Genomic DNA, 8,897 nt, shown 5'->3' with positions numbered 1-8,897 from the left:
CCATGGATTTGGCCGCCTTGAGATTTTCTGCAAACTTTTCTCCAAATAGCCATGCATCACGTGGACTGTCGTTGGCAATATTTTTGACAATGAGGTTTAATCCCGGAATCATGAAAGATTTTCTTGTTTTTGTCATCTCATGATGTAGGTCAGATAAAATTCTGCCTGCATCGGCCAGCTGTTCGATAAATTTTTGCGTGTCAACTTCTCGGTCGGTACTCACTTCCGCTTTCGGTACTTCCGTTAGTGCTGCGCCAATTCGCTGTGAGCAGCCGCTTGGAGGGGAGCTGCAAAGCGATCGCAGCGCGCGGGGTGGCGAGTAGTGAGTTGAGCCGGCGTGTGTTATGATAGCATTTTGTATGAGAAACAATAGACGATATGTGGAATTACACTTGTTGTGCTGTTAACTGCAAAAATAACGGTAAAACTAGTGATTGTATATTTTACAAGTTTCCAACTGCATCACATAAAATAGTTCAAAGGCAAAAATGGATTGCTGCTGTGAAAAGAAAAAAGTAAGTAACATAGCCTTATTTTCGATGCCTTAGTTTTCTATATTTTTAAAATCAAGCCAACTATATCAATAGGTGAACTGTTATGCTATCTGCATGAAACACCATTGTATAAATACATAAGTATTATTGTTTTTTACAGCCCTGATGGCTCAAAGTGGACTCCAAAAACTCATCATGTAATATGTAATGCTCATTTCATTGGCAAGAAAAAATCAGATGATCCTGCGAGTCCAAGCTACGCGCCAACTCTATTCCCTCCAGTTTATCATGCAAAGCAAGTAAATGAAAAAGCTGTTTTGAGCAGGTAAATGTATGAGAAGTAAAGAATAATTATAAAATTGAATAATATATACATCGATATTTATATAATAACATATGTATTTATTAATTATAGGTACAATCGACTCATGAACCGAAAAAAGACTTCACAAGCATAACATCGGAGTGAATTGTGATGCTGGAAATCAAGTTAATGACGACTCCAACAATGTTGTTCATAATAGTGGACGTGAACCTATGGATATAAGCAGTGTCGAAGTAATTTTAAAAAGTGATCAAGAGTGTCAAGTAGATTTTGTAAGTTCTGCTGGTATCGAACAAACAAAAACTTTCACGTGTAACAGATATATTTACATGACTAACTACTGCGATGCTGAAGTTCAAACTGAAATACCGGAAATTGCCACTCTCAAAACTATTGTGAATAGGAAAAAAATGAAAGGTGAAGAGGTACAATGCGGCACATCGTTAACAGATAGAGTAGATAAGTCGGTTGGTTTTAACGAGGCTGTAGTTAAACAAAATAGCAAACAGCGTAGTTTCTGTGGTTTTCCATCTATTAAGACCGATGAAGATTTATTAGATATTGCTGGAGTGAACTTCCAGAACTTTAATTTTTTATTATCTAAAACTGAAAACCCATCGGAAAGATCTACAATAACAAGAGAACAGAGGCTTTTAATTTTTTTAGTGAAAATAAAAACTGGACTGACATTTTCAGCCATAGCAATTTTCTTTGATTTACATTGGTCAACTATCTCCAAGATATTCTTTTCAACTTTACAATATTTGAGTTCGTCAACTGCAAATTCAGTGTTTTGGTCAAGTAGAGCTGCCGTACAGAAAACTATGCCGGAATGTTTTAAACCTCAGTACTCTAATACTCGGGTTATCATAGACTGCACTGAATTCAAGATAGATGTTCCGTCAAGTGTTGACGACCGTTTTTACTGTTACTCTCATTATAAGAGGTTTTACAGCAAAAGTACTGATTGGAATCACACCATCTGGGTTCATCTGTTTCAAATCGAAAGTTGTTGGCGGTAGAAAAGGTGATTCCCAATTAACTATTGAATCGAATTTGGTAGATTCATTGGAAGATGGTGATGTGGTCTTAGCAGATAAAGGTTTTCCTGAAATCAAATCTATCATTGATGCAGGTGGTAAACGAGTATTTCTTATTATGCCACCATTTTTGGAAAAAAAATCAGAATTTTCGAAAGAAGAAACAGATCTGACTTACAACATCGCAAGAGTTCGAATTCATGTAGAAAGAATTATGTAACGACTTAGAACATATCAAATTTTGTATAAAATTCCAGAACATTTGTTCTTTTGCATCGATAATATTATTCATGTTATCTGCATCTTAGTAAATTTACAGCCACCAATTTTTTCTAATAAAACAAAAACTATCAAGTAAAATAATAAAAACCTTTATTCGTAAAAGGTAGTGGTTTTCATTGAGTATTTATTAATATTATATTGCTACATACTAATGACTATAAAACTTCAAGTTTTTAAGATATAAGTTTTACAAATATCTGAATTTACATTCATCACAGCTGTATCACTATAATTATTTAAATATCACATCGCTATAAAATGTATAAATTCTATTCTTTGGAAACATTAATTCAGTTCTGTATACTTATTATTACTGCGGAAGTGTTGATAGTATCGTTTTATATAGTAGTAATATTTTAATTTTTAGTTATCAAAAACTAATGTAATCTATTTGAAATTGATATCAGTTTTTATATTATGTATGTAATCCAGATTTCAAAAAAAAAAAAAATGAAGTGAAGCTTGAGTACGTACATTTCTTATAATCAAGCCCTAATATTATAATCATCAAAGATACTCATTTTAATATTATGCAATATTTTATATAGTATTTTGAATATTTTTTCCACTAAAGACTCGTGGTTGCTTTGTTATTTGATTGATATTAATTTTTCCATTTTATTCGGTTATTTTAGTATAAAGAGTTGGCAAAAAGTATTTGAAGTAAAAATTCTCAGATTTAAGAACAACACTTTCTATAAACAACTCATCACGATACACTGGTATTATACAACTGCCGTTTTCAAGTGGAGAGTACACGAACAAATCACATACGCTCAAACCACATACGTACATCTGAACTTGGCACTGAATATAATAGATATGACTCTCTTTTAACCTTATTTCATCTCCTATAATATTTAAAAACTTAACATTGCATTCTCTGTTTTTAAAATCAACAATAGGTAATTTTTCACAACTACTTGGACATTTCATTTCTACTAACCCAGTAATACTTTCATCTTCGATTACAATTCCATCTGGACTTGCGCATAGCCACGGTTGGTATTTACTAACAATAACTCCTACTTCTTTTACTTGTTTATGTGACATTTTTTCATACAATTTTCTAGCATCACTTTCATTATCTTTTCCATACTGCATTGAAGAAGTATTGACTTCATTTGGAAAAATCAATTCTGTTAGCAAAGAATGTATGGTTTTCGATTTCCTGATTTTTATTTTGTGAATGGTCGAACTTGGAGAAAATCTCAAACTTCTTGCTGACCGCCACTTGGAACACATGGCTTGATCTATGGTTTCAGTACATAGAGTGATAATTTCTTCACTTGACAGTTCAATATGCGTCTTAAAGAATAATTTGGTATTATCACAAAGAGAATGTTTTGCTGTATATACAGCATACTCTTCAATAAAATTATGAATGTTCAGTAAACAAATCTCACAGTCTTCTTGTTTCAAATTTTGTTCTACTAAATCTAATAATGAAGACATTGAGCTATCAATTTCATCTTTGGTCTGGTCAATGGAAGCTTCTGCACTTAACATGATTTTTAAAGATGATTCAAATTCCAGCTCATCTGGGGCAGGCAAGCGCAGTTCCATGTTCAAAAGAGGCATCGACGTGAACATATCTATAAAATTTGAACCTTTGGAGTACTTTTGCTTTGCAAATTGTTTCGATGTAGGTCGACCCCATTGTTGTTCGAAATTGGTCTTTGACAAGCTTTCATAATTATTAATGTAGTTTATTAAAGCAGCAACGTGCTTGCAGCGTCCACTTTGATTATAAACACAAGTGCAAGAAACGGTTGTTACCACTCGAGTAGGGTCAATCTAGAAAAAAATTGAAGCTGTTTTATGAAGCATATTATTCAGTAACATCGTAATCAACGAAAATAATGATTACTTACGTTTAACTGTACTTTATATGGCTCCGAAGATACGGATGCTTGTCGAACAACTTCGGCTTGAATTAACAAACTTTCTCCATTATGTCTGTATTCTTGCACACTCCGAACATGATCGGCTTTCAATAATTTTATGCCTTTTAGTTCCGTTGCAGGTTGAAAGCTTATTTTATGTGTAATTTTTTCAAATCCTGTCCTTATTATAACATCCATGACTACGGATTTTTCTATGAAAAAATTATTTATTATATATTAATAGTATGCATGACAGGTTTTTAAGTATCAATGTTGTCTATCTATCTATGTCAAAATATACTTATTTTGAACTTCTTGACCTACAAATTATCACTGAAAACTTGGTTTTAATTACTTCATAACTATATACTTACATATTTTGTACTGGAGTTTCAACTCGTTATTACTTTCAACTTTTCACTTCACTGTTGCAATGGAAATATCACTTATTTGATAATATTGTGCTGATTTGGATATTTATCCGTATGCCTCTAATGTTAAATAACACGCCGGCTGTTTAGCTTTTGAAACCGCTAGGCGGCGGCACGAGCGAGGCTCACAGCGAATAACGTTGATGCCAGCTCCGAGTTGATCTTGAGCGGCGTACTGATACGCGTCTTTCTTAATCGCCAACTGTGTCAAGGCCGATTTTATTTCTGGTTGAACTTTCGGCGCTTTGGTAAGAGGACAGTTTCCTATTGTTGGATATTTTCCCAGGAGAACGCGCTTTTGGTCTATCGGCAGTCCAGCTTGCAAAATCTTTGTCCAGCGCTCTGCCACTGCCACATGGATGTCGGGACCCCGTTGATTGTATTTAGATGGGTCGTCTTCCAAAAGCCCCAGTGTCGCTTCGGCGAGTTCTGTCAGTAACTGCTTTTCTTGATCCTCGGCCTATTTTACCGACATTTCCGTGTGGGGACTAGGACGTGACGAATCTCGCGGATTGCGCTCACCGCCCTCTTTGTCTAAACCTTGTACTGCCGCTACGGACCGTTCACGACTGGAGTGTGACGCATCTCGCAGATGGCGCTCACCACTCTTTCCGTCGGAATCATAGTTTATGGACCTCGAACTGCTTCCTGGATACGAACGCTCATGCCGCGAATGTGACGATCGTCTGTTTTCAATAGCGATACGCTCGCCATTTTCTTTGTCAGAGCCCCATGACTCGAATCTTCTTGAATATCGCCCTGAACTTGATCGCTCGTCCTGGTGACGCGGTCTTGAACGCCTGTCCCGATGACGCGATCTTGAACGCCTATAGCGTGAATGCGATCGCCTGATCTCTTCTTCCAGGCATCGTAATTTTTTCATAAGTAGGTCCCTCGACGAATTTCTATATCTCGTAGAGCTCCCCGAATATGACTCTGACCGCGAACTCATTTTTTGCAATAAAAGAAAACTTTTCAAAACGCACAACTGAAAATTTTCCAACTCGTAATCCAAACGTGACTGTCACGGATCGCACAGAAAAACGTAATGGTGTCGGGGCATAAGGCGCAGGGGCTTCTGGGGAGAGTGGCACCGCCATCTAGAGGCGTAGGTGCGAATTTTTGGTTTAATTTAAAAATCTGTGACGGATCGAGCAACTGACGTTACTACCATTGATCTAGAGGACAAGACGACGTAGCATAATTCCACAGTTGCGGGGCTGCTACTGCGAAAGCATATCCATATGCATCAGTTCGGTGCAGCGGGACAGTGAGCTGGTCTTGGGGAGCTCGCGTACACCGAGCGGCAACCCTCATCGAGATCAAATTCGCAAGGTAGTTCGGCAAGCCACCATTGTTTAGCACGCGGTATACGATGTTGCCGAGCGCATACCTCCGCCATGCACATACCGAGAGCCATCCAAGTCGTGCGATGTGCGCAGGCACCGACTGATCACGTGGGATTCCATAGACATAGCGAGTACACCTATTTATCAGTCTCTGCAGTCTGGTGTCCTGCGCCACGCCTGCACCAGTGAGCACGGTCGCACCGTAGCTGGTATACAGAAAGATGAGAGTACTGACCAGGTGCCTCCTCAGAGCCTCATCAGAGAATTCTCGAATTTTGTGTAGCTGGAAAAATACTGAGTAAAGAAAAATACCTGGAGACCACACCCGTTACATGCTGACAGAAGGACAATTTCGAGTCAATGGTAACGCCAAGGTTTCGAGCCGAGTCAACGAACTCAATTTGCATGTAATCTGTGCCCAGACGCGGTAAGGAGTCAAAGTCAATGTCATTCACGAAGCGCCTGCTGCCAAGTATCATTGCCTTGGTCTTACCCGGATTGTGGCTAAGCTCATTCACCTGGGATCATTCAAAAATCGACGAAATATCACAGTTAAGTTGCTGAATGCAACCGTGCAAATCCCCAGGCACACACGAAAGATAAACTTGCAAATCATCAGCATATACAAGCCGCTGCGCATAGCGAATATAGAACTCAATGTCAGCCAGGAACAAGCATAAAAAGAAGCGGACCCAGAATGAAGCCCTGTTGCACCCCGGTGTTCGTGCCAATCAGAGAGAGGGAGAGAGCGAGGGATGGATAGGGAGGGAGGGAGGGAGGGAGGGAAGGAGAGAGAAAGGGAAGGAGAGAGAAAGGGAAGGAGGGAGAGAGGGAGAGATTCATTGATTGATTAATAAATATATTATGCCATGGTATACCTCTGGCAAAATTGTACATAAGTTGATAACAAATAATATAAAGTAAATCAAAAATGAAGATAAAATATAATCAAATACATTCCTTTGCGATTACCAATAGAAGATAGTAGAGAAACGCAGGCGATTTGGTGACTACTTGTTAGTAACTTGATTTAGTTACAACTGTTAGTGACTCGAATCGACATAATTAAAGAGGTGCGTATAAAGACGAGTCTTAAAAGTTTCGAGATTTTGGGAAGAAGTAACACAGAGTGGTAAAGTGTTCCAGAAATAGATGACGGAAAGAGAGAACGCCTCTCGGTAGGCAGTAGTACCATGTCTTGGTATCGCAAACACAGATCTTGGTCTCCTCTCAGGACGCTCTACTACATCATCTCCTGGTCTGAAAAGATTGAGGATTTATTGCAGTGCTCTACGACTAATAATATTGAAAATTGCAATATCTAAAAAATAGAGGTGTTGCGTTTTAATTCTGAGCCAACCAAGTTCACGGCGGTATGGTGTGATATGAGTGTCACGTTGCGAATCGTAGATAAAACGTATACAATAATTAATAAGGCGCTCAAGCTTTGTGTTCAGCTCTGCAGTCAGATCGTGATAGACCGGACAACAATAATCTAGGAGTGTAAAAATAAAAGACGTAGTTAGAAGTGACCGTAATTCACGAGAGAGCACGTTACGGTGAAATTTCAGTTTAAAAATGGCAAAATGGACCTTTTGGGAGATTTGTTGAACATGCATTCTCCACGACAGATCGCTTTGCATAATTACCCTAAGTTTCTTGCTTCACTGACAAACGGTACATTTACTCCATTGAAGGAGATTGGAAGTAATTCCAAAAAGTTCAGTTTACGCGTATAGGAATTACTACCGAGTATAAGAATCTTGGATTTGCTAATATTGAGTTTTAGCCCATTGGTAACTGCAAAGTTGGAAATAGCATAGACATCTTCAATTATATTATCAGCCTAAGACCTTCATTCAGTTGCGATGGAAGACAGCTAAGATAAATTTGTGTATCATCTGCAAATATTATGTGTTGCGAGTGGTGAAGAACTGTTCCAATGTCGTTCATAAAGAGTGGAAAAAGGAGAGGACCCAGAACAGAACCTTGAGGGACTCCCGATGTTGTGGGTAACCAGGTAGAGCAATTACCGTGATCATCAACAACTGCTTGTGTTCTGTCAGTTAAGTAAGAAAATATCCAATCAAGTGCTAAATTCGAAAATCCTATTTTCTTGAGTTTCAGAAGTAGTTATAAATGAGGTACCGTGTCAAACGCCTTACTCAAATCGAATAAAATTAAAATAGTTATCCGCCTTTCATCAATATTACGTCTGTATTATCGCATAAGCGCAGTAGCACTAACTGAGTGGCGTGCCCACTTCGATATCCGGATTGACGTGGGTCAAGAACTCCATTATTATCAAGCCAATTTACGATTTGTTTGTGCACAAGACGTTCTAGTACTTTTGATAATTCACTTAGATTAGCTATCGGTCGCGTGTCTGATGGTGACAAAGGTGATTTGATTTTAGATAGTGGATGGAGATAAGCTTTTTTTCAACTTTGTGGATACGTCGATGTCAGCAGGGAAAGATTGAAAATTTTTGTCAACAGCGAGCAAGAAACTCGGAGGGACTTGACTACGGAGAAAAGCGAAATACCGTCAGGACCGGCTGAAGACGATGCTGAACCACGGTTGGAAGAAATCAGTGCGCATACCTGAGTAGGCAAGATTTCAGCAAAGCGAAATGACTGACGATCTGACTGAACAGCCGAACCTAACTTTCGGAATTCTAGATATGGACAGGGAGGTAATTGGCTTGATATAGCTGAATAGAAAGCATTGAGCTCGTCAGACCCGAAGAAATGAAGCGGTGATGAAAAGGAGGACTTAACCAGTCCTAGAGTAGCTAATTCCTTCCACGGTTTATCAAACTCTGTGATACTGGACAATCTTTGAGCAAAATACTCATTTTTGGCTCGTGATAGATAATTTTTAAGCTCGTGATAGATCATTTTTAAGCTCGTCTCTATACTCCCTGAAAATTTCTGAATCTAACAATCTTCTTGATCTTCGCGCACGAGTGTACAGATAGTTTCGCTGCTTTATACAATTTCTCAAGTCTTGAGTAAGCCGTGGTACAGGTGGCCGACGTACGCTAAGTGATTGCAATGGTGCACGATCGTTTAAAGATTCAAGGAATAT

At 38.5% G+C, this 8,897-nt stretch overlaps 1 long non-coding RNA gene across 1 annotated transcript; it reads left to right on the top strand.

Annotated features, from left to right (window-relative positions):
- The first annotated feature begins 372 nt into the window (after positions 1–372).
- LOC124300607 (uncharacterized) lies at positions 373–931 on the top strand. Its single transcript, XR_006907251.1, has 3 exons — positions 373–515; positions 671–819; positions 910–931. It is a non-coding gene; the product is annotated as an uncharacterized LOC124300607 (long non-coding RNA).
- Positions 932–8,897: the final 7,966 nt, after the last annotated feature.

This window comes from Neodiprion virginianus, chromosome 3 (assembly GCF_021901495.1).
Source record: "Neodiprion virginianus isolate iyNeoVirg1 chromosome 3, iyNeoVirg1.1, whole genome shotgun sequence".
Lineage (NCBI taxonomy): Eukaryota > Metazoa > Arthropoda > Insecta > Hymenoptera > Diprionidae > Neodiprion > Neodiprion virginianus.
The sequence above is the reverse complement of the archived record's forward strand: the minus strand, read 5'-3'. Positions and strand labels throughout refer to the sequence as shown.